This window comes from Dermacentor variabilis, chromosome 9 (genome assembly GCF_050947875.1).
Source record: "Dermacentor variabilis isolate Ectoservices chromosome 9, ASM5094787v1, whole genome shotgun sequence".
NCBI lineage: Eukaryota > Metazoa > Arthropoda > Arachnida > Ixodida > Ixodidae > Dermacentor > Dermacentor variabilis.
Genome location: NC_134576.1, coordinates 65,472,356 through 65,498,244, shown reverse-complemented (window position 1 = coordinate 65,498,244; position 25,889 = coordinate 65,472,356). Strand labels below are relative to the sequence as shown.

At 46.0% G+C, this 25,889-nt stretch overlaps 2 protein-coding genes across 3 annotated transcripts in view; both read right to left on the bottom strand.

Annotated features, from left to right (window-relative positions):
* The window catches only part of LOC142592764 (uncharacterized), a 59,001-nt gene extending 37,009 nt beyond the window's left edge, over window positions 1-21,992 (bottom strand). For both annotated transcript variants that reach the window (XM_075704426.1, XM_075704425.1), the window contains exon 1: window positions 21,834-21,992. The gene's annotated coding sequence lies outside the window, so the exon portion shown is untranslated. The remainder of the gene's footprint in view (window positions 1-21,833) is intronic.
* Window positions 21,993-24,808: 2,816 nt separating this feature from the next.
* The window catches only part of LOC142592765 (uncharacterized), a 139,984-nt gene continuing 138,903 nt past the window's right edge, over window positions 24,809-25,889 (bottom strand). The window contains exon 29 of the mRNA XM_075704428.1: window positions 24,809-24,892. The gene's annotated coding sequence lies outside the window, so the exon portion shown is untranslated. The remainder of the gene's footprint in view (window positions 24,893-25,889) is intronic.

Here is a 25,889-nt window from a genome sequence, read left to right as displayed (position 1 = left end):
TGAGGGAAGGAGGTGGTGGTTCGGCCTTAGTAATCTTTTCTTGAGCCCCAGCTTCGTGGTGGACCACTTTAGCTTCTGAACGTTTTCGCTTTAATTCCTGATCTGCTTTAAGAAGAGCTTCAGGAGCAAACGATTCTATGTACGGCGTAGTCTCTTCGTAAGAAGGAATGGGTGGGGCTTCTTGTGGGAAGGACTCGAGAGCTGGCGAGGTTTCTCTGTACGATGGCTCTTTTTGAGCGCCCTCTGCGACCTCTGTATATTTTTTGTGATATCCTGGTACAATCCATTCTGTTGGAGGCAGGACTGAAGAACGGCGGCGAGCTGGCATTGCAGTGTCTGCTTCCGTAAGTGCCTGAGGAGCAAATGATTCGATGTAGGGTGTAGTTTCTTTGTAAGAAGGAACGGGTGGGGCTTCTTGTGGGAAGGACTCGAGAGCTGGCGAGGTTTCTATGTATGATGGCTCTTTTTGAGCGCCCTCTCCGGCCTCTATATCTGACGACTTGCTGCGATACCCTGGTGCAGTCGATTCTGTTAGAGGCAGGACTGAAGAACGGCCGCGAGCTGGCAGGGCAGTGTCTTCCTGGGGTATTGCTTCTTTCTCTGACACGTTTTCCTCTACCCCGGCCTTACGGAGCGCCACGTTTTGCTCTGAAAGTCCTTGTGTTAACTCTTGAGCTTCTGTAAGAAGTGCCTGAGGAGCAAATGATTCGATGTAGGGTGTAGTTTCCTCGTAAGAGGCTGTGGGAGCTGCCTTGGGGGTTTCCGGTTTGGATTTTCGTCGAGATCGTGGCACAATGGTTGCGGTTGGTGGCGCGGTAGACGACCGTCGGCGTACCTCCAACAAGGCGCTCGCTTCGCGAGGCTCAGGGACTGTAGGAGGCAATGGTTCTTCTCTCTTCGCTACTTCAGCTGTCTTTGCTTCGGCAGCTGCTGTTTCCATTTCCGCAATCGTTCCTTCTATTTCTGGAACTTGTCTTGGTACGACATACGTTGGCAAAGGTTCAGCTACTTGTCGGGTTTCGTATTCTTGAGCGGCATGTCGTTCTTTCGCGGCCGGAAGTTCTTCCCCCGCACGTTTGACTGATACCTCAGCTTCTATTAGGGTCTCTGCAATTGTCGGCCCAACCACTGTAATGTGGTCTTCGGTCGCCCGCAAAGCCTGATCGTCCGTCGTTCGTACTTGTTGGTTCTCGCTCCCAAACGGCACAGGGCGTTCAACGATGCGCCACTCTGATGCCTGGCTTTCAGACACCTGCGTGCTGACGCGCCTCTTCGGAGGCTGCTTAGTGAGCACCGTGTCCGCTTCAGGCTTTTCCCCGGCGGGCCCTTCCCAGTCTCCGCGAGGCTCGACAGTCTCAGCGTGCGTCACTGCCTTCGACGACAACTCCTCGACTTGCTTATGGAGTCCCGCTCTTTCGACGAGGGTGTCCTCGACTTCAGAACCAGCGGTTGTTTCTTCGGGAGTCTTGAAGGGCAGCGGTCTATGCGCCTCCTCCACAGATTTGATGACATCCTGCCGGGAGATGCCGGGGGCAGCGAGTTTGACCATCTCCTCTTCGGCGCCTTCGCTCGGGAAAGGCAACTTGGCTAGCTCTGGTTCCTGCTTGGGCGCAGACGAATCGGAGAATGACGTATACACCGTGATCTCGTCGGCGCTAGCGAGTACGGGTTTTTTGTCGCGCTCTAAATCGGAAACAGCTTTTGCAATTTGGGGCTCACCTACACTTGATTCCATGGTCGTCGGAGCGACGGTCGCCTCTCCTTGGAGCCTCGTTACAACCAGCGCGTCCTCTGTCTTGCCCTCGCCCACGGTCTCGGCGCTGCGTACCGGATGCCTGAGCTCGGCGTCCAGCTTGGTGTCGGTGCCGATAGTGCTGGGAAAGTCCATGTAGGACAGCGTGTCTCCCACTTGCGTCTCCACTGGGGCTTCGCCCGCCTCCTCTCCCTCGGCGCCTTCTTCCTCGATGAAGCTGTGCTCGGAGCCGACCAGCTGCGAGAGTGTCCGCACCAGTTTAATTTCACCGGATCTCCTTACCGTGCGTTCCTCGGGCACAACGCTGCGCTGCTTGAGCGACGCGATGAAGCTCGACTCGGACTGGCTGATCCGTGTGTTGTTGCGGTTGCTCGGCCGTTCCAGTGCAGGCATGGATCTGGACTTGCCGAGTGCCTCCCTTGTGCTCCTCGTCGGTGCGTCCTCAGTAGCTCCTGCGTTGTCTTCGGCATTTTCCTTCTGATCGAAGGTACCGCCCGATTTTCTCTCGTTGTCTGCCATGGTTGTCGGTGCTGCCTTTGGTTGCACTCGGTAGGAACGCCTTGGTTACCCGGCTGGAGGTAGTGACATTTCTCGTCAGAACTCACCAAAGTCGCGGAATTTTGAGCCAGGGTCGTTAAGGGACCCGAGCATGGGGTTAATTTTGGCGGCCACTACCCACTGTTTGGGACAAGCCGGCTTAGCTGCTTCGGCTTTTTCTTCTTTAAGGCATGTTCTGTTATGTCACCCTTATGCGTTGCCGCAGCCGAGTGAAAAGCGTCAGAGTGGAGCATGTATAGAGAGGCGTTGAAAGGTGAGACCGCGTAAAGTAGCAGTAATGATATTTTTGTATCTCTTTTCTCGGGAACTAGCAAGATCCGAAGACAAAGAAGACAGCACAGGAGATTGCCCACAACATGGTATCGCCACGGTTGATTCAAAAAGCGAAGTATAAAATTTGTTCTCATACCCTGTTTCTCGTTTCCTCTTAGCCTTCAGTCTTCGTGCCTGTCTTTCTAGCAGAATTTTAATGCCATTAGCATTCTCTGGGAAGTTTGTGGTATGTATGTATGTATGTATGTATGTATGTATGTATGTATGTATGTATGTATGTATGTATGTATGTATGTATGTATGTATGTATGTATGTATGTATGTATGTATGTATGTATGTATGTATGTATGTATGTATGTATGTATGTATGTATGTATGTATGTATGTATGTATGTATGTATGTATGTATGTAGTCCTGAGTCAAATGGGTACAACTAAGGGCTAATGTGTTGAGGGAACCGGTTTCAAAACCAATCGTTCGACCAACTTCCTGCATTAAATATGTCCCAGTGGCTACGTGCCGCTCTTCAATGACATTCTTTCACGCCAGTTTGGGCCATTGATATGTGGCATTGAGTACGCGCTGCTCGTTAATGAACATCTTTGACGCCTATCGTGGAGTAGCAGGCCAGAGGCACTTCACTCAGGCCGACCTCTCCCGGCACGTAAGACACCTTGCTCGAGCCCCTGCCCATAATCTAGGCTCACTGCCAGAGGATCGACCACGTGCTTCCTTTTGTGAAACAGCCCTGCCATATCGTGCATACCTTCCATCAGGTTATACAACTCCAGCGAAAGTTCCGTTTCCACCATGGTGCTTGTCTCAAGCAAAGGTTCGACTAATGGTACCAGGCATACGAACAAAAGGCCAACTTTCGTCTCCAGCACTCAAGCAGCTTTCACTGCTCTTGCTGTACGAGACGTATAACGCGCTTCATCATCCATGTACTGACGCTTCAACCACGGTGAATGGGCCTGCAGGATCGGCGATCTTTCCTGCAAAACGTTCCACCATAAAGATTCGACTATCTCACCAGACTACGTCGACTGCCGCCGAGCTTGCTGCTATTCGTTGTGCACTTCCTGTAATTTCAATTTCAATTTCAATTTCTTTATTTTCCAAAACAAGTTTTGTGGTTGACAGGGCTAAAAGCTGCGGTCTGCAGCTTGACAGAGGCCCGGACACCATATTCAAGGCAGGGCTTGACCTCGACGTGAATGTCGAACCGTTAAACAAAAACGTACAGAAAATAACAGTTCATCAGAATAAAAACACATAATACCAGATATATTTCTTATATAAGACCAGATACACAGATTTATATATATATATATATATATATATATATATATATATATATATATATATATATATATATATAAGTCAAATATAATGAAAGAAAGAGGGAAACTAGCGTGTATATAAATATATATATATATATATATATATATATATATATATATATATATATATATGCACACATACATGTACATATATGAATTCACATATGCATATACAGAAACACATAATACATCAGGAAAAGAATCACATTCCAAAAACACTACAATGTGAAATACAAGCAGACACAGGAGTATTTAGCTTCTGTTAAAGAAAAAAAAAAGAATATGAATGTACGTAGCTTCACGACAATAGTGGTAGGTATGATATTTTTTTTAAGAAAAGAGCTGTTCAAGTAATGCTAGTGTGGGCTTTACTATATCTTTGCATTTATTTAGGATTAACGGAAGATTATATTTCAAAGACTGCAGTTTGTAAAAAATGCGGAAACGCGGAATTATCCAAAAGTCAAGAGAACGTGTACGATCATTGGTATTTTGCTGAAGTAATGCTATTGTACTAATACAGTTTTTAAAAGTGGTTGAAGACACATAGAATGAACGCAAAACACGAAATTCATACATATGTTGTATTTTAATAATGTTGTACAACCTAAAATAATATTCTGTGGAAGCTAAATACTAGTCCGTACATGGAAACACACGCATAGAAATTAATTGCAGAATTACGCTGTTTTACTTTAGCGTTCGGGCTGTTTGCGTAATGCACGAAAAACAGCTACAGCAATGCTATATGCAGGTCGTCTGATGATGCATTTAGCAGAGTGTTCCGCAACGCGAACAAAAAAAAAATAAATAATCGATATTTGCGATATTGCGCACAATTTTGTTTTGTAATAAACAAATCCTCGTAATATTCCTTTGTGTAGTGGTCAACCATACGAGACTACAGTAATTAATATGAGAAGCGAACAATGCAGAATAAATTTGTTTTTTGGCTTCCACTATGGGAGAATTGCACGACAACGCGATAGAGCTCCTGTGGTTATTGAAAGTTTTTTGCATAAGTTGTCAACATGCGAATCCCATTTGAGATTAGAGCTAAATGTTACTCCGAGAATTTTATAGTCACTGACGATTTCGATCCTGTGCCCGTCGCAGTATATATCCTGTTCTAAATTGATTACCTTATTTTTTGCACGGAAGGAAAGTACTTTGGTTTTAGCTGGGTTAATCTTGAGGCAGTTAGAATTTGACCAGAATAAGAGCTTCTCAAGGACCCGATTACATCTTGACGCTAGATCGGCTTCATCAGTTCCGGAGAGTAGGATCGTGCTATCATCGGCATATATGATAAATTTTGAGCTTGTGTCAATACAGACAATATCGTTTATGTATACGTTAAACAAAAGAGGACCTAAAATACTGCCTTGAGGTACACCACATTTTATATCGAGGGGAGATGAATGGTAATTGCCAATGTACACAGACTGAGTCCTGTTGGCTAAGTACGAACGGAATAATTCGAGCTGCTTACCGCGAACCCCGTAGGCCAGAGTTTTAATATAAGTATGTTATGGTTAAGTGAATCGAATGCCCTACTGTAATCTACGAAAAGACCGAGAGTTATGTGTTTATTTTCGATGTTTTGTAGCACACTTTCTTTAAGAGTTAATAAAGCTGTTTCGGTAGAGCGTCCTTTTCTAAAACCAAACTGCGCGTCGGAAAGAAGATTTATTTTGTCAAAGAAGTTAGTCAGTCGAGAAAACAATATTTTTTCTAAGCCTTTAGAAAATATTGGTATCACAGATATTGGCCTGTAATTTTTTGTCGCATTTTTATTGCCTCCCTTGTAAATGACTGTTACCTTGGATCGTTTCAGTGCGTCAGGAATTTGACCTGATTGGATAGCGAGATTGAATATGTGAGCGAGCGCAGGTGTAATGTATTCCATAACATATTTTATGGGCTATATTTGTAGGTTGTCTATATCCAAAGCCTTGCTGTTCTTTAGACCTAGAAATGTTCGATAAACTTCAGCTTCACTTATATCATGCAGAGCAAAGCTTTCAGCAGGGCAATTGCTTGACGGTCTGATAACCTGTAGGTTACTATCTGGAAGGGCGTGGTCTAGAAATGCTTGGTTGAAATGATCAACAAGCGCCTGACCGACTATTTCACGGTTATTGTGCGTAACTTTGAGGGCGTTTCCGTTTTACTTTCGCGACCGAGCACCCTGTTTAGCACTTTCCAAGCGGCGCCAGGTTGCTGTTTCTTTATATCAGAAAACAACCGCTGATAATATCGTAATTTTGCAGACCGTAGCTCGGCGTTCAGTTTATTTCTGAAAGTTTTAAAATCTTTCAAATCAGACGGTACTCTTATACGTAAGAAGGTGTGAAATAATCGATTTTTCTTATTGATAGCTTTCCTGTGGGCTGGAGTGACCCAAGGTTTTCTTATTCTTTTTGATGGTTTGAAACTTGTAAAAGCAAAATGTATCGCGTATATTCTCTGAAAAATTTCAATGAACTTAGAATATGCATCATTCACGTTTTTTATTCCGAATATAAAAGACCAATCCTGAGCACTGATGTCACGCTTAAATAAATCTAAAGCATCGTCTGATATATACTGAAGAACTACCCAAGAAATGGAGCTTGTTCACTGACTCCAAGGCTGCTCTTCATTGTTTGGTTTCTGCATTATGCCGAGTACACCACGAACAACTAGTTCTAGAAATCAGACTGCTGCTTCACCACCTCGTCGAGCAAGGACACGACATCACGTTACAGTGGATTCCAAGCCACTGTGGCATAATGGGCAATGAATATGCCGACGCAGCAGCACGATCTGCACACGAGGAGGGCTTGCAAGACTCGATTCCATTCTCAAGAACAGACGCTGCAATGAAAATTCGTGCGCTTGCAAATGAAGCTATCGAAACTTTATGGAACACACCAAGCTTGGAGCATACACGTCTACACCGACTGCACCCATCCCTTCGACTTCGACCCCCAGCTGGACTCTCTCGACTCAAAACAGCAGTACTTTGCCGACTGTAGCTTGGTGTCGCCTACACAAGATCTTTCGCCTTCCGAGTCGGTATGGGCAAGAGCGCAGCTTGCAGTCACTGCGGCAGCGAGGAGACTATCGAACACGTACTTTGCCGCTGTCCTCAATACAGCGCGCCCCGGCTGTCACTAGCGACCGCGTTGGCACGCCTTGACGACAGGTCACTTTCAGAACAGTCAGTTTTGGAATGCCGACATGAACTGTCGTCGCAGCGAAAGTCGGTCAATGTTTTGTTGACCTTTTTACGCGACAGTGGCCTATTAGAAAAACTATAATGACCCCATTCCGTTCCTTTTCATATTTTTTTCTCACTCTTTTATTTTTGTCACGCTCTTCTTTCCGTCTTTACTTCCCCTTTCCCTTCCCCTAGTGCAGGGTAGCAAACCGGAGGTTATAACTCTGGTTAACTTCCCTGCCTTTCTCTCATTTGCATCTCTCTCTCTCTCTCTCTCCCGACCTTTCCACCTTTCTGCCACGAAATTTCTCTCTGTCTTTTGACGCCAACTTTGGTCAATGGGTATGTGCCGCCTTACTTAATAATCATTATATAAAACAAATCATCGTCAATGGCGGACTGAAATGAGATAGATGGCTAACAGAAGTAAAGCCGCCAATAATCTCTAAAGGATGGGTGTCCTACCAATTTTTTAACTCTAATTCTGACCCTCCGTTAACTAAGTACACTGACACGTTCTACAGTGCTCGTGAAGGATTCTCTCTCTCTGAGCTAATCCCTCACGGTTTCTGGCGACTCGCAGATTTTGTGAACATTCAAATCATTTAGTTCCCCATACTGTAGCTTTCATTGGATCGGTATAGGTGTATGGTCATTAAGGACAAGTTCAGAACGAAATTTCTGAAAGGCAGATTCGTTGGTGAAGTTATGTGTCCCGGAGCAATGCGGTTGTTCAAATCCTTCTCTCATCAGCTGACGCCATGGAGGCTAGATTTTGTAGACAAATGACGCTGCATAATTTTGTGCGCCGTCTGTAATAGCTTCCCTAGATTTGCAGCATTTGTCGCATACATATGTCAAACGCGAGCATCTCAAGCCTAAATCACTAGGCTACGTCGCCGAATACACTTCATAAATATTTGCCCAAACTGAGCTGCTGTGGCACCCTCACCGAGTTGTTGGTTTTGTTGGGAAGGTCAGACAATATACAATTTTTGAAGCGAAGGCGTCAAATGACCTATTGAAAGAAGAAGCCGGCGTCTGTCATCTGTAGCAGCGAAACGGCGCCTAAACTCGCATTGTCGATGGCTGTGACGCCACCGTCACGAACGCGCCTTTACGAACCAGAGCGGGCGAAAGAGCACACCGGCTGCCTCTGTAGAGGGCCAGGTGTTGCGGGAGGGGAGAGGGCATCGCGACGCCACATCACCCTCGCTCTCGCTATCGGGAGCCGGCGTGAGGTCTGTATCTCTCTATCTCTCACCCCCGCTGGGCATAGCTGCTGCGCGCGCCAGCCGACCTTCGTGGCCGCTGCTGCTACCTCAGTCTCTCGTCGCGCAGGGCGTCGTTGGCATGCGGCGTGGGCAGCGAAGACGGCTGCTGCTGGCTGGCTCGGGCAGCACGTACCGCTAGAGTGGATTACTCGCAGCACAAAACTAGAAGGCCCGCTCAGTGGCGTCCGATCGAACATTAGTACTTTCGCATTCACAACTCATAAGAAGTGGTTAAGTGCCCTCAGATTTTTTTCATTGCTGGTCAAAGGGTTTCTATTTAAGAAACAACAACAATCATTGAAACACCGCTACGCCTTAGGTGTAAGTGTGCCAAATTTATTATCTTTGAGGGTCTCCACACTTTTGGCACAGGGACGGGAAGGCTTGCGCTCCCATTGATGATTTTGTTGTGCGGGACCTTAAAAGGCTCCTCACAAGGCCATATAACGAATTTCGGTTATACGCTGGAAGTTGTTACGCGCCCCCTAAGGAGCGTTCTACGGCAAAATGTTTTCGAATTATTTCATTAAAAGCAGAGATCGAAATATCTGAAATACCGCGAGCCCGTTATTCCAGCAGGCGAGCGGTCCCGCCAACGTAGACATTCTCTCCACTTGCTCCGTCTAGCCTTCGCAAGCGAAAGTCCTTCCCTGCGTTCTCCCATTCCGGAGGCGAATGACTGCTTGACGAATACGTCATGGGCCCCGCCTTCTTTTAAAGCGCAGCTCCTAGGCACCCGTTCCTACAGCGAGTATCGGCGTTGTCCTTCGTAACCGAGTGACCGAGTGAAAGAGCACAGCGAAGGATGAAAGTGAAAGCGGAGCGCAGCGGGATACAAAAGACACGATAGTGAAGACAGCGAGATGAGGAAAGCGGTGTAGGAGGGCATACAGAAAGCATGAGAGGAAAAGCGTAGCGCTACGCAAGACGGGCTTTGCGGCGATGACGGCTACGAGATGGCGCCAGAGTAGTGCGCATTGTTTGTATGGAAGCAGAGCCCTGCATGGAGCACAGGTCTGTCTGCGGCTGCTGCTGTGAATCGCGCCCACGCGTCATCCACACGCCGCCTCTCGCGACCTCGCGATCAGCTCGCGCCACACATCGCTCCGTTTGCAACGTGCTGCACGAGACAGATTGTCCCCGCCAGTCGATATATCACGAAATGAATGCGCATATACAGTGGCGCCCAAACGTTGCATAAGGTAGTATATCGTAATCGTCGGTGAATCTCTTTCTGCTCTCTTACGTTTTTGCTGAGCGGAGAACTTCCGGTGATAGTCTCGCGCCCGAGCTGTTGCATTTGCCTCGCTTTGCGCAGCGGATTATTTTGCGCGCTCTGCGGAAAAACACCTGATTAGCGGCATAAGTCAGTGCCTCAATCACGAGCACTGAGGCGGGCGTGAGAGAATGAGAGCGCTAGAAAATGACGTAGAACACGCTAGAAAATGACGTAGTCTCGTTCTCTGCGCGCGCGACCGCACGACGTGGGAACAAGCAGACAAAAAAGTACATTTATCTTAACCTGAATTCGTGTATTCAAGCATCAGAATAAGCAAATAACTGCTGTGGCCTGGAATAATTCTCGAATCACGTGTCACTATGAGCATGACCATGTACTACGTAGGCGCACTTGCGCGATTGACGTCGTCTTTCCGGCTGGAAGCGCGGCGCCCACGAGGAGAAGGGCAGACGGCGTTTGATTTGAAATGTAAGCTCTTTCCGCTACGCGTAGGAATCTAATACTTAGCACACACGATCGAGCGTACATTGTATGCACCGCGCTTGTCAGCTCAATATGGCCAGACATGGTGAGGGGTTTGGTTTGGTCTTTCTATTATCATGGCGCGCACCCACTGCGAGAGATGGGTCAACATTTGGATGTGTTACATCTCAACACGGCCAAGGGCATTAGTTAGACGTTTACCATGAGGAAGTCGCCCCCCCCCTCCCCCCTCATTCATCAGCGCCTAACCAGACGTGAACGCAGCTTTGGCGCAGACGGTTGACGGGTGAACAGAAGAGCCCTCCTCCTGCATCTGACAACCTGAACTAATAAGCTTGTTCGACTCAGAAAAGGTGCACGGCACCACAAACGAAAAGGTGCAGGTACCCGCCGTGGTTGCTCAGTGGCTATGGTGTTGGGCTGCTGAGCACGAGGTCGCGGGATCGAATCCCGGCCACGGCGGCCGCATTTCGATGGGGGCGAAATGCGAAAACACCCGTGTACTTAGGTTTAGGTGCACGTTAAAGAACCCCAGGTGGTCGAAATTTCCGGAGACCTCCACTACGGCGTGCCTCATAATCAGAAAGTGGTTTTGGCACGTAAAACCTCATAATTTAGAAAAGGTGGAGGTGGTGCCAGTTATGTGGTGCGCCGAGCTGCACCCGCTCAGTGCAATGTCGAAGGGTGCACTGCACCGTGGCAGTACCTTGCCTTGACCCCGTTTAGTCGAGCACGGGGGTGCAGGTTGCACCGCGGCATCTCGGAGAATCGAAGGCATAGGTGCAGAGAAACGTGGATGAATCGAATAAGCCTAGTGATGAAAAGGGCCAACGTTGAATGCTACCGTGGGGACGGCTTCGACCTTGGATTCCCCGATTTCTACGCGCGCCGCATATTTAGCAACATCGGAGGCGGAGTTTGGCAAAACAGGGCGACATTATGGGCGCGATATTGCGACGGATTCGACGATTGTGATTGTCCGCGATACAGTCATCAGCTTCCCTAGTCTAGTCGACTAGGAGAGACGACGGTATTCAAAGTGGATACCTTTCGTGCGGTGGGAGAGATGCTGACGCGTCCTTATGTGAACTCAGACGCTTAATATGCTCTTGAATGGAGTGGGCTTCCGTATATGGAACCAGTGTAAACAAGGTAAAACCCTTTTTTCCTTCAATCCTACTACCGGACGTACTTGTCAATGGGCTTGGTGGATTTCTTGCCCAAATGCCACCTCGAGCCGCAACAAATGGTATTATGAAATAGCACTTGCACTAAAGCTTGTAAAATTGTCAGAAAGAAAATTAACCAATAAATAACGTACGCAAAACTTAAGAAAATCTCCCTGAACGAACTATACATTTCTCGAAAATTGAGCAAACATCCCTATCGTAGTTTCCAAGAGAGGAGGCTGCTAGTGAAGGGTTCTCTAAAAGTTCAGTTTCTTTCCCCCAAATTGAGCTCGAATAGTTGTATATTTGGTTTCATCCATTTCTTCATTAAAAATTATTTGCAATCTGTCCTGATTCTAATCACCTATTCTCAAATTATGCGGGATGCTTTTCACACTCCTGTCTTTTAAATTTTAAATTACCCGCTTTTGGCCAATCAGCGAGATCGGCGCGAAATTCAAAAAGAAAGCGCTCATCAATATTTATTTTTCTCACTAAATTATAGAGCTCTGTATAAACAGATATGGCTGCGTTTTTTGGCTGTCTGTTTGCTCACTGTAATGAAATTTCGCTTTCCACAAATTGGTTGTCGTTGCGGCACTATACTACAAAAGAAACTGACAAAGTGCAGGGCTGTTGATTGTCTATGTCTTTTGTTTATTAAAAGCATTTAATCAGTCCCTTAGCGGACAACGCGGACACCTGGTGGTTAGCGGACATAACGCAGACCCCTGAATTGCCCTTCGAGATTGCGACAGCGCACATCTGCGCCTCTGCAATCTCGGAGGCCACGCCCAAAACATGCCCCTCTCTGCGTGATCTCCAACGCGCAGCGGGTCTCGCTGATTCCTAGCGTCCCGGATTCGGAGCCATTTTCGGCGAGCGGTATTAGATGAGATTCTTTTGCGAGTTCATGCGGAGAGAAATGTGCAAGTTTTGCGGCCTTTGCGCATTGCTCTCGAAAAAATTTTGCACTCAGGCCGTCTTTCATTCACATAATCTAAAGCCAGGCCTGCTTACACGGTCTTAAATGTCGTTGCAGTTCGCTTTTAAGTTTTCTAGGCACTCCACATGCGCAGGCTACGCAAGGAGGCTATCGCGCGGATGTCTGACATCACGAGCCATCCCTGCAGGCCGCAATGCTGAGCTGTGTTGCTCAAGCGGCATTGACGGTGCGCTGACAGGCAGGCAAATAGTGAGGCAGTGAAGTCGAGCTCAGGTATGCAAAGCTTTTTCTTTAGGTAAACTTAGCCCGGAAGAAAGCTTGCACAAGCACTCGACAAGTCACAAGCGCGCACCTTAAAAGGATTCGAAAGAAAAAAAAATGATTTGAACTGCGTTGCTAAATTACCCTTTCACAACAGACGGCTTTCCTAGGTGTCGTGGTGTTGAACTATAGCACGGTGAGCAGTCGCATCCGCTGGCGTATCATTCTACAACGTGGCCGGTATAGGGCAGGGGCCTCTCCTAAGCTTTCCCTGCTCCGTGGAAGCAGGCTGCCCACGGCAGTAAATAATATACACCGACGTCATCCTAGGCGCCATGTTGGTGAACCAAACGGTAAAGAATTGCCGCGGCCCCTGGATAAAAAAGAAAGGTGCCGTCTGCCACGTCAGGCGGGCTGTTATGGGAGCGGACATGACAGCCGTAGTTGCATTCTCGGCCGCTTGGCTGGGCCGAACGGCGCTAGCTCTCGGGGACTGGACGCGTCGGTTTCCACGGGAGACGGCGTTCGAAGCGCGTTCCTCACGCACTTTCTATGCCGATCCCAGGCAACAGTCCCCGACTGGCAGCGCCGCGGCTGATGACAGCGTTTTTGATGCACGCGGCAGGCCGCACCTATTTTTTATCCAGTGGCCGTGGAACTGCATCCGTGACGTCGCTTGCACGCTATCTATGCAAAAAAAAAAAGAAGCTGTGCTTCCGGCGAGAAGACGCATAATTAATAAGCAAGAAAATACGTAAAAAAAAGGAAACGGGTGGCGACACCGTGTTATAGTTCCCGAATCAGCTCGCCATGACGTCACGGATTTTGATGCTGTCTGCTGGGGCCTAGTTAAGACTTTATTGGTAAAAAAATCGGCAAAACACGGACTGCATCGTATTCTAAAAAGGCAAAGATTGTACATAGAAAGTTTCAAAAAAGTTCCACTGAACCACAACGGCCGACATGCACAAAAAGTACTTTGCAATCTGTGACGTCGTACTGACGCACCGGCCCTGGTGTATCGGCGCGAAATTCAAAAAGAAAGCGCTCATCAATATTTATTTTTCTCCTAATAAATAGCCTATTAGCGTGAAATCAGCGAAAGCAGAGTTTGTCAAAAATACGCTATCAATATGAACTGATTCAGTGTTTCACATTAAAGTCCCTTTAAGTATGGACCCTATCAATGAAAGGTGTCCACGTGTATTTCAGACAACCGTACGTGATCGCTACTGCAAATTTCGCAAACAATCCATTTGATGAGCTGCAACGTTATAACCAAATAAGCATGGCGGCATATATTATGGGTTAGGCAGCATTATAGGCAGCTGGTCACATCAGCAATCTTGCGTTGAATGAAAATACCCATGGATTGTGCTGAACTGGGCTAGTTGCTGCATGTAGAAGGGGACCAAACCGCGCAACAGACGAGAAGTGCGTCGTCTTTTGATTGATTTAATTCCCTTAAGGTTACCCATGCTTAGAGCGCTCTTAACGCCGGTGGGCAAGCGTGTGCTTGGTGTTACGGCTCTGCGGGCTTTTAGAGTAAATTTCTCAGAGCCGTGCGCTCATAGCGGCACTGAGACAAGGCCCCCCTTTATGGACTTCATACGGGTTCGGCGTATCTGTGAGCTGGCCATCCATGTATGCGATCTCTTAAAGGGCCCCTCACCAGGTCTCGCCATTTTGGGCTGGCAATCGCAGTGCATACAATGCGCGCTAACGATCGTGCCTGCAAAGTAGCGCGCCGCCACGCGGCGCGTAAAGAGCTTAAATATCAAACCAAACGCCGTTTGCCAATCTCCTCGTGGGTGCCGCGCTCCCAGCCGGAGAGTCGACGTCAATCCCGCAAGTGCGCCTACGTACATGGTCGTGCTGTGACGTCGCTCACTGACATATTGACATAGTGACACGTGACTTCGGGAACTGTTCAAGTTAACAGCAGCTATTTGTTTGATCTGTTGCTTCAATAGACGAGTAAAAGTTTGGAGAAATAATAGGAACTTGAAAACCGAATATATGCTGCCATTGTTCTACTTCGTACCGCAGCAAGAGAGATGTACTTCGGTATCGTCTGCTTGTTCCCACGTCGTGCAGTCGCGCGCGCTGAGAACGAAACTATGCAATTTTCCGCCGTATTCCAGCCCTCGATCATACTCTCTGATGGGCCCGTGTCTACCTCAGTGTTCATGTGGAACTTACTCATCATACCGCGATACAATGACGTGGTGTACCGCGCTATGGAGTCATGAGCCGGGTCGGCCTCTCCGAACGTGCGCGTACTGAGAGATCCACTTCGCAGAAGGAGACATACAACAAAGCTGGTGTCATCGGGCACAGCTCGCAAGATTGTGCACAGAGCGAACCGAAGCAAACGCAACAGCTCGCGGACTCACGCGCGAAACCGTCACCGGAAGTGCGCTGTGCAGCAAAAACGCAATAGAAAAAAAAAGAAGGGGGGGGGGGTAGGCGTGACGTGTACGTGACGCGATCCTCCGGCTCCGGCATGGGAGAACGTAGGGAAGGAATTTTGCTTGCGGAGGCTAGAAAGGGCAAGTGGCGAGAGCGTCGAGATTGGCTGTGAAGCTCGACTCTTGGAATCATGTGTTCGGGACACTTCAAATATTGCTCTCGCTGCTCATAATGAACCGATTTGAAAAATTCTTGTGGTAGAACGCTCTCTAGAGGGTACGTGACAATTTACAGCGTATAACCAAAATTTGCCAAGTGGCCTGATGAGCGGCCCTTAAACAAAGGGCCAATTTTGCTTCTTTGGGATGTCGTAGTGAGTCGCAAAAGCTACCAAAATGTATGTCTCAAGTAGAGAAAAAGCGAGAATTAGTCGCAGAGCAGGTAAAGTTAAAGGGACACTAAAGGGAAAAAATGATTCCTTCTGCATCAGTAAATTACCGTTCTACAACACCAAAAACACTACTCATACAACGATAAGACGTTTGGTAAGCCAGAAAAAGCTGAAGAACATAATGCGGGTGGCGACGCCTACTAAAGTTCTTGCACCTGGGGGCTGTGACGTCTTGGATTTTGATGCCATCTTCTAGGGCCTACTAATTATATATAGCGGTACAGATGGACTACATTGGGTTCTAACGGAACCAAATAATAAATATGGCCAGTTTCGGGAACCTTTACTCAGCCAACGCGGCCCAAATGCGAAAACATACGTTGGTATCCCTGACGTCACGCTGACGTACCGGCGCTAGGGTTTCGGTGCGAAATTCAAATACTGTTACTAGGACCTTCATTTTCACATGTAATAATCAAACTATTTTTTTTAAATGATTTCCTGCAGGGTTCTCAAACAATGCTTCATTAGTCTAAACTGATTTATTGTTTCGCTTTAGTGTCCCTTTAACGGTACGAGCGTAAGTAGCGCCAATATAGGCGGACATTAAGCACATTGTACCAGCGACTGTACTATCTCTTGGATCGGCGCACTTGGCCTCACGGTAAAAAAAAAGGAAACAAGCAAGCCGTGTCAACCAGTGTCGACGCGAAGAAAACGTCGACTTACACGCGCGTTAAAGAAAGTGAACTAAACACTGGAAATCAGTAAAGGAAATAAAGGGTTCGAAAAAAAGGAACTAAGGTCTGGCAATGAAATGTCGAAAATACTGTAAATCGTTAAAAATATACATTTATGCAACAACCCGTCAGCTTTAGGGCTCCAATTTCAATGACATGCATACATATATGCCATATACGTCCACATTGTCTTTTTCACGTTGACTTTGGTTGACATGGCTTTCTTTTTTATAGCTAAGCTGTCTATGAGGGGTGGGGGGAGGGGGGGCTAGGATCTGGAAAAAAAATGTGTCCGAGATGTGGACAAAAACGGATCATAACGTTGGCCGGTCCTGGTGATAGTGCAGAAAGGGTCCGAACTGAATGGCACATACGCCTGTGGGCTCGGGAACCTGTAACACGTCCTTGAACTACCCTTGTTAAAAGTGGGACCCCAAGGGATCCCATGCGCAAGGGTAAGAATAGTTGTTTTCGAAAAAAAACGTACACTCTAAGAACAGTTTACACCCTTTGGCGTGCCCCTTCTGCCACACAACAATAATCGTCATCTGCCTTGATGCGTTTCCTGGTTGCTCAGTGGCTATGGTGTTGGGCTGCTGAGCGCGAGGTCGCGGGATCGAATCCCGGCCACGGCGGCCGCATTTCGATGGGGACGAAAACACCCATGTGCTTAGTTTTAGGTGCACGTTAAAGAACCCCAGGTGGTAGAAATTTCCGGAGTCCTCCACTGCGGCGTGCCTCATAATCAGAAAGTGGTTTTGGCACGTAAAACCCCCCAAATTTTTTTTCGTTCACTCTTTCACAGTTAATCTTCCCCCATGGCTTTGCTAAAATTCAAAGATTCACCGAAACCTGTTACTGTGTCTGGGCCTTCAAATTTTTATTTTGCTTTATAATTGAAGCCAATATTGGGGCTCGTTTGCTGAAGCACGATGATGATGACGATTACTTTCTTAACGGCGCAAACATATTGCGGGGGATAGGCCCCCGAACCGGGTGGTAATGTGATAAATAACTAGAAAAAGAAGATTAATCGAAAATGTTATAGAAAGCAATAATACATGAAAAACAACTCTGCGTTACAAGACAGCCTTCGATAATTAAGTAAGAGTTTAACAAACTTCGTGCTTCGAACTGGGCAAAAGTTTGATTACAGACACGTGCTTTGCACTGGGTGTAACAGCCGATGTGAAAAAACCAGCAAAATCTCGTACGACCCAACCAATGTGACGGAACTGAATCTAGGATCACGTGTAATGCGTCAGCGTGTGAAATGGTGCTGCCGCTCCCGCTGTCCTTAATTCCTTATCTTTAATTCGTTATCGTCAAGAGCGTTCACTAGCCAAGGGTGGGCCACCTGATTTAGGTACGTAGAAAGCGTTTTTGCGAAGTTAAGCATATCGCCTAAGTTAACGCGACAAAATAAGCATGAAATGATCTACCGTCCAGTAACTAACAGTGATGATCATACAGCGCTCCATCGAGACATGGAGATAGTGAACTAGTGGTGCAACTGCATGGCTCATGACACTAAACGTGTCAGAGTGCAAAACAATGTGTTTCACCCCTAAATCTGCTGATTCGCAGTATCTAGGCGGGCACCTTACACCTAGCCCATCATGGTCTTAGCACATTACGTGTGTCTTTGCCAATGCATCCAAATCATTGGGGTTTTTGCACCGGAACTTGCGTAGCGTTCCATCTGGCTTGGGTGAACTGGCCTACTTAACGTTTGTGTGGCCACAGCGCGAGGAGGCATCTCCCATTTTGTCTCCACACCAGCAATACCTAATTGAATCGTTGGAAATTATTCAGAATAGGGCAAGTCGTTTCATTACTCATAAAAACAGCGCCCAGCCTAGCATAACGCGGATCAAAGCCGAACTGTCGTTGCAATCGTTGAGTACCCGCCGTGATATTGCATTGCTGTCGTTATTCCCATAAGTTTATTTACTCTGACGGATTATTCCTGCCATGCTTGAAACACCACGTCTTCACAGCGCGCTCATTCGACGAGCCGTCTCCGGACAGCATTACTTCGCTAAGAATTCATGATGCCTTTTGCAGTAATTTGTTCAAACATTTTTCCCCACACTATGCGTAGGGTTAATTAAGTACACGGGTACTTATCAATCCCATTGCGTTTCCACTTTCAATGCATTGTCACGCGTTATACCATGTTTTATTTTTTCATTTTTTAACATAACAGTGCAGTGCATAACGTCTCAACGCAAAGTACCTTGCTGCTTTTATTTATTAGTTCTTGCTGTTTTTATGCAATGCTTATTTGTTCATTCCCTTTTCGTTCATTTTTCTTCCTTTTTTGACATCTTCTTGTAAGTATGCAAATTCCTTCGTTTTTTGCCAATATTTGAATTCCTTTATGCATCGATGTCTCTTTACCGATTGTACTTTGAGATAAATTGTGCCATATGCCCACCTCCCCATATGCCTGTTCATAGGCCTGCTAGGACTTTCTAAATAAATAAAACATTAAAATAAATAAAAGCGCCAGTTCGAAACGAGCCGGTAATAACGACTGAAAGAAAATCCCTTCTTTCTTTATTTATTTCTCCAATATGCAGTAACAGAAAACGCCAGGCGCATAGTCCAGGCCGGCAATCGCGCCCCACGCCGTCTTCATCAGAGTTCCGTGTTCCGTACGCCGCCACTGCGTAGAATCCAATAAATGCGTGAACGCGAGGACGCGGTCACTCGCGGTGATTTTTCTGTTTACTTTGAAGACAGCGTTCGCATCCTGACCGTGAACTGTATGATAACTCCACGAAAACTGCTAGTTACAAAAGCCTATAACGGCAAATCAATTCCGCGGAAGATCGCAAAGTGGAAGAAAGTTCAGGAAAGGGAAAAAAATCGACACGCACCCGTCTCGAAACCCATACAAGTCATTTCAGAAAGAAATCCTTCGCAGTTCACGAAATAAAAGTGTTTACAGATGCCGAACCAGGATGATTTTTTCTTAAACTGCGAATCTCGCTTTCTGGGAGACCCTTAATGATTTCCTTTGTAGCTTCGTGCTTGAAAACGCATGTATTTTTCCCTTAAAGAAGACGTAACGTACCGGGTACTTCCGTGAAGACTTTCACAAATAAAAAAAAATCACCTGTGACAGCACGATTCTAATCATAGAGCTGGTTTAGCGAAGGGCTACTGTCCAATATTCCTAGGTATGACCGTGTACAAGTCTGCTGTGTAGTCGATGGATCTGTGCCTACGAATGCCCAGCTCTGCTTGACCAAAACACGTACTGCTCTAAAGCAGCAGAGAAATTTAAACTAAGTGCTGAAAATGCATATGGTATTAGAAGGAAGTACCCTCTCGACAGTGCTAGGTGAAATTTGCCGAGACTCGGGCAATATTTAAAAACGTATTTTTTTTTAATGTCGCCCATAGAGTTACGTCGGTATGTTACGGTGAAGTTCATAGGATATTTTAGAAGGGACATTGCACTAATTCCTGGCCATGAAAGAAATGAAGCAATCGACGATTACGAATAAATATTTTTTCTTTAAACGTGTAATTCATTACCGTTACCAATTACAGCCGCACGAGACTAACTGAGAAATTATCAAGAGTAATCCATTACTTTGACGTTAGTTTCCAACCTACCTGAAATTGCTAAACAATTAGATAGTAGCTAGTATAGAGTATGCTTCAGTAGCTCATATTATATAATATGAGCCACTGAAATGAACTATACACAATTATATATATATATATATATATATATATATATATATATATATATATATATATATATATATATATATATAAATATATATATAATGCTGCGGGTATCGCCATACCTTAGAGGTATTTAAAGAAGGCGTGCGAAATTTCTTAATTATTGGCAAGGTACAAAATAAAGTTACTTTTGGAATGCTTTCAACACACAGGTACTAATTAAAAAAAAAGACTAGAGGTAGAACGTGCACAATGAATCATGCAAACTACCCTAGCCTATGCGCGAGGCGACTGTGAAGGCCTCACTGTCCAGAGACCACGAAGCGAGCGACCTTACCATTTCGCTTGCTTGAAGCGTACGTGACGCAAGTGTGTGCGCTCAGCTCCTAACAGCCGCTCTCTTCGAGTGCTTGAGTTGTCCAGGCTATAATAACGGCCGGAAATGTGTTGCGATCAAGATTTTATAGCAGCGTCAGCTTCTCTCATCTGATGAAAGCGCTTATGAAGTCCACGCATGACGGACTTGCAATGGGATCAATCGTCTATCTTTCCTGCTCCCAAATTCATGTAGTATTAATCTGCATATCTGTATCTATATTTAGTACCTCGAGGAAACTTAGATGTATGCCCTAACAGCAAGAGCAGGCCGAAGAAAATTGTTTAATAGCACTTCCCTTACTTTTCAGGAACATTTAAGAAGCATTTTCTGAAACGCACTACATAGCCTGTGTTAACGAAATGCTTGGGGAATTCGTTAAATATAAGGAAGATGTCATAACCTGTTTAATCGAAATTTCTTCACTCACAGAAGCACATATAGTATTATGGCACGAGGTTGAAATTACTGAAAAGACTAACAAACTCAATAATTTTAAACCAACAAAGCCAGTGGTTTGATCCCGATGAGCGGCTATAAGCGCGCCAACTAATATTATTTGATGTTGCCTATAACGGTGTGGAAGTCAAACACCAATTATTTTGACTGTTGTTTTCGTATCTAAATGCTCTTACTTGCCATCAGAGTGCACGACCTGATGTCGGCCGCACTTGTAATGACATAAATGAGGAAGATGCAAAAGAACTTTAAGGTACAGCGAATTAGAGGTATACCGATACGATGGGACTAGCAAAACATTGCGAAAGGCAGTCTTAATTGTTTCTACGCACTGGCTTCTTTTGGTGGTGAGGTAAACAAAAATAAAAACATTAACTTTACTTTATATAAGTATACACAAGTGAAAGAATCGTGCGAGTGCCGACAATAGACGGCTCAGAATCATAAAGGAACATAAGTGACAGACTCAAGTCAACCTGCAAGGATAATTCTAAAGAAGTTGTCTCGCCATCGATTTCCTCGATTCTTGGAAATTAAGTGATGGCCAGTATATTGTTGCCACAAATTGGTGCAAGCAATAGTCCAGAAAGTGCACTGGCGGAGATAGCAATAATTGCCGACGGCGGTCATTGAATCCAATGGCGGCCGCCCGCAGGTGACTGATTTCACTCATGCGTCATCGAATCTTCCAGATACTATATCTATCTCGCGCGATAGCAGAAACGTGATAACAAAGTCGCGCAGCTTGACAGCAAATGAACTTCGCTTTGAAATACTATGACGCACATGGAAAGTGCATGAGCGTTTGGGCACAGCTTTGAGAAATAAGAGGAATTTCGATGAGCTTCACGGATAGACACAATGATATGTGACAGATGCGAGACCCGTACGAGGGAATAGACAAAAGGGCTTCATGAATAATGGCATGCTAGGAGGTACAAAATAATAAATTATTCAAACTCTATGAGGAATATAAATTCTAATCATCAAGTGCGGCAGTGTACTTCCAACGAAATAGCAGAAATTTGAACAGGCAAAGCGTAAATTTGAATTCCACTAGTAGACATAAAAGAAAAAAAAACAGCTCAAAGAAAAACATATTGATGCTTAAAAAGAAGCAGCTGGCCACGTAGCTTGCGCGGGAAAACACGCTCACACAATGATATAATTCTCGAAGAAAGCTAAAATCATTCGCATGCGCAATGTTTGCCAGTTAGCTTCGAAACATCAAGAATTGCTCAACTCATTTTCAAACACGTATACGCCAGGGAGGACGGCCGTGGACGGAAAGGCGGGCGCGAACGGTGCCCAAATCCTGGCGGGGACGGGGGTGGCACCCGACGTGCAGGTGGCAAGGGTGGGAAGCTCCGGCGGTAGGGGGGCCGGAACGGTCATGGAACACCTGCGAAGAATCACGCCAGACCGCGTGAAGTGGCTGGCGTGGCAGTGCGCAAGACAAACGGGTCATGAGAGGACACCTAGCGGAAGGCTTCGCGTCTCGATTGTAACTTCGGTGAAGAAGGTGCCAGCGAAAGGGGCAGCAATAAATCGATCACATTAGGGCGACGCGTAAAATGACGTTTGAGCTGAGATACACGCATGGGGCCTACCGAAGCACCGGTTGTAACACTCTCCATGCGATAAGAAAGGTTACTGAGCTTCCGAACAACCGTGAGTGGGCCACCTTACCGAGCCGCAAGCGACGCACAACTGCAGGCTGAGTTGCTCAAAGGGTGTGCACGGTACAATACCGGGTGGCCAAGCCCGTACTGAACGTCGGTGCGACCTGAATTACGTAAACTGGCCTGTCTGCCGAAGTCTAGCGTCGTCCAATTGCTCGCGAGCAGCAGTGGCAGCACCGTCGAGTCTCTCGCGTTAAGCAGTTGCGAAACTGCGGCTATCGGGGTGGGAAGAACGCGACGTGGCAGTTAAGCGCGTTTACAAATGGGAAATGAATTTCCCAACCAAAATGAAGAAATCTACGAGTGAAACCATTAGTGCGGCCCACTATGGTTCGCGCAATGAACAGCATTTCGGAAAGATTGACCTCTAATTTCGTGTGACGCACGGTATACGCATAGGCCCAAAATTGCGATTGACGAATGTAGGAATATTCCTTTCTTTAAGAACTCGAGAACTCTGGCGCATTCCACTTTGCCGTGCTTTATATTCCTGAAAGAGCTGACGCAACAAATTATATTTGCTTTGGAAGTTCTTTACGACGACGTCGTTCTATAAGGAAAACAAAGTCACTTACTCCTTATCAAGCTTCGTAAAGAAACAGCATGCAGAGTATTTGAAAGTATTTTTTTTTCAATACTTATGTTGTGTATCAGAATGAAAGGTGTTGCATTGGTCATATTTATTTCAAAGTATCCTCCCATGTTATTACTGTCAGGTTTGTTGAAACTTCATGTAATTTTCCCATGACGAAAGCCACCAAACGGGAGTAAACGGACGGTACCATGTGAGCCACCACGGCTCCGCTGCGCTTAGACTTCACGCGCTGAGGCGATTCAGAGAACTGCGTTGATTTCGCATTGCGAATAGGGAGGTCGCCCGGAGATAACCACCACGTGACCAGCATCAAAACAAAGAAGCTAAGTAAACTCGCCTCCACCCTCCGATGAGTGGGCATTTTTGCCCACTAACCTCGGTGGCGGATGTGGAACATCCTTTGTGCCGCAGGCGTCACGAGTACGTGATCTCTCTGGGTGAGGGCAACTGGTAAAAAAACCTGCACATGCTACTTCAAGGAATCAATGTTGCCGGATTCGAGACCCTCGTTATGTAAGAGCGAGAAGAAAGGGGGTTAACCGAGGGGCCCGATTTTTATTTATCATATGAGAAGCCAAGAAACAATGACACCAAGGAAAAAATGGGGAAACTACTTGTACTTACTAAATGAATTAAAGAAATGATAAATTAATAGCAGTGAAAGCGGATGGAAAATCAACTTGCCGCAGGTGAGGAACGATACCACGCCTTCACATTGCAAGTGCAATGCTCTAACCAATTGAGCTACCACGGCGCGGTTTCCCCATCCACTTTCTGGGGTATTTAGGTGTTACTACTAGAACTAACCTTGAGAGTGTTAGCCAGCGCCACCACTCACTAACCTCGATGGCGGATGTCGAACATCCTCTCTGCCGCAGGCGTACATGCCGCACATACTACCTGAAGGCATCAATGTTGCCGGATTTGAGGCCCTCGTTATATAAGAAGGAGAAGAAAGCGGTTAACCGAGGGGCCCAGTTTTATTAATCGTATCATGAGAAGCCAACAAACAAGGACACCAAGGAAAGACGGGGAATTACTTGCACTTACAAACCGAATTAAAGAAACGATAAATTAATGACAACGAAAGTGGATAAAAAACCCATTGCCGCAGGTGTATAACGATAACACATCTTCGCATTACGCGTGCGATGCCCTTTTTCATCCACTTTCAGTGCAATTAATTCTTTATTTCTTTAATCATATTATTAAGTACAAGTAATTTCCCCTGTTTTCATTGGCGTCTTTGTTTGTTGGCTTCTCATGATACGACAAAAAAATGAGATATCTTAGCCATAGGATGAAGGACACACACAAGCGCGTCAGAAATGCAGGCCGTTTTTTAGTTATTGCTTGACTGTCGTTACGTCTAGCAAACTGCAGTCGTGTTCAAGCGTTCGTGGTACCTCCGTCTCCTCTTTGTGTCCCGTTTTTCTGCGCTTGTAAAGTTAACGAAAAATTCACAAGCAAGGAGCCCGTTCAATATCGATACTTTGTGACACGTATCGGGAGCAGCGGTAATGCCTCCGGTCTAGGAAAACCATATCCAGCCTCATGCCGTTGTGTTCCCATACGGGAGATTGCTTTCTCTTTGTCATATCTCAAAAGAGTAACCCAAGAGGTGCGACGATTGCCTTTTCAAAAAGAATGACGGCGTATGGTCGTAAAGGTCTGATAATATTTGCTGGCGCTGCAGAATGACAACGGCCACATTTCGAAAACAGCGTACACGTTGGACGTAGCTGTTGCACTGAACAGCCGGCTCGATGCGACGTGCAAGCTATTAGGAAGAATAGGTCGACAATATTCACTTCCGCTGCCTTAATTAACTAAAGTTAAACAAACGAGCGAAAGTGTAATTTATCAACTCGAGCTTTACTTACAGGATAATGCTATGGACCATAATTTTTACAGTGATGGAACCACACCATGGACATACCTGCAGTTTACGCGTTGAACGTTCTCTCTCGATGTGGAAGCTCTGTGGAGCTCGACGTGGCACAGCACACAGTTGTATCAGACATGCTGCAGTAAACAAATGGAGAGAAAAAATGCGTAAGAGATTTCAATACGATCCTTTCGATTGCCACCTAATTGTAGAGTCGCGATAGAATGTTTGGAGGCCGATTCTGTCCCAGAGTAGTAGCACCTATGTGCTAGTGTTTCACTTAATGCACTGCATGCTTAATGCACTGCTTAATGCACTTAATGCACTAGTGCACTTAAACTTAACCAATTACACTTTGCGAAGCTGCGCTAAAAAAAAAAAAGTGTGATTTCTTCGCTGACACCATGTCCTTTTCCGCGCGAGTGTGCATCAGGTTGTTAAGAGTCACTGTTTATTCTGACGGAACTTCGCATGCGAACATCGAAGACCTGAATTTGTATTCCTAAATGGTTCTGAAATAAATGGTGACGCTATTCTCCACGACGTTGGCTCGGGAGCAGTAAATAAGCAAGTCCTCTTCAGAAAAACGAATTCGTCTATTGAGGTCAAATAGAAGTAATGTTAACTTTTATTCCGCCCTATCAGGTACGTGGTACAAATACGCGTTTACTCGTGCTTTAAGAAAGGCCCTTAGAATTGCGTTTAAGGCGAAGATGTTAAACAGGACACGTGCGCCGATTCTATAGCCAAGCGATCTTTCTAAAAGAGAGGTACAAAATAATGTGCTTCTCTTATTGTGTTTTCTTTAGTTGTGCGTCATGACATATGTCATGGTGCGATTTTCGAAATCTTTAAGGTCGCTACGCCACGTGGTGATGAAAAAAAGGAAACTGAACGAACTCGCACTAATTCCTGGGTATGTAGATATATTGGCAATCGCTCTGCCATTAGTGTCCCAACGTCAGCTGTAATAATTCGCACTTTACGAATTACATTCGGCGCCTGTTAAAATCAATGTAGCTTCTGCCCGGGGAGGGGGGGGGGGTACAAAGCGGTTTGTGCGCCTCGATCGACTTCACCGCTCGTGCCTAAACAAACCACTGCTTTGAGGCAGCATAAAAACAAAAGAAAAAT